At 70.8% G+C, this 537-nt stretch overlaps 1 long non-coding RNA gene across 1 annotated transcript; it reads left to right on the top strand.

Moving 5' to 3' along the window:
- On the top strand, positions 1 to 537 carry LOC118452175. The gene is made up of 3 exons (XR_004841853.1): positions 1 to 71; positions 180 to 296; positions 498 to 537. It is a non-coding gene; the product is annotated as an uncharacterized LOC118452175 (long non-coding RNA).

Genomic DNA, 537 nt, shown 5'->3' with positions numbered 1-537 from the left:
GGTGAACAACCTGGGCGGGCTGTCCTGCCTGGAGCTGGGCATCGTGGCTGGCGCGGCTGTGCGCCGCCTGGGTGAGTGCAAGGGGGGGGGTCTTGGGGCCCTTCTCTCCTAGGGACCCTTCCTGCAGCTCCCCCCCTCTTCCTCCTCCTCGCTCACGGACCCCCGTCCCGTGCCCGCAGAGAGCCGAGGCATCCACGTCGCCCGGGCGGTGGTGGGCTCCTTCATGACGGCGCTGGAGATGGCTGGGGTCTCCCTCACCCTCATGCTGGTGGACGAGGAGCTCGTGGGGCTGATCGGTGAGTGCCCGCCGGCGGGGATGTGGCACGGGGGTCCCCCGGGTGCTGGGTGACGGGACGGCCGGGACACCGTGTGTCAGCGAGGTGTCCCCTGCGGGGCCCCGAGGCCGGAGGCCAGCAGTGCCGCCGGACATTTTGGCAAGGATCCGGCAGGGTTCTGCTGAGCTGGCACTCGCCTCTCTCGCCTCCTGCCACTTCCAGATGCCGAGACCACGGCCATGGCTTGGCCCAACCTTGCCGC

Source organism: Egretta garzetta, unplaced genomic scaffold (genome assembly GCF_000687185.1).
Source record: "Egretta garzetta isolate BGI_Z169 unplaced genomic scaffold, ASM68718v1 scaffold1214, whole genome shotgun sequence".
In the NCBI taxonomy this organism is placed as follows: domain Eukaryota; kingdom Metazoa; phylum Chordata; class Aves; order Pelecaniformes; family Ardeidae; genus Egretta; species Egretta garzetta.
The sequence above is the reverse complement of the archived record's forward strand: the minus strand, read 5'-3'. Positions and strand labels throughout refer to the sequence as shown.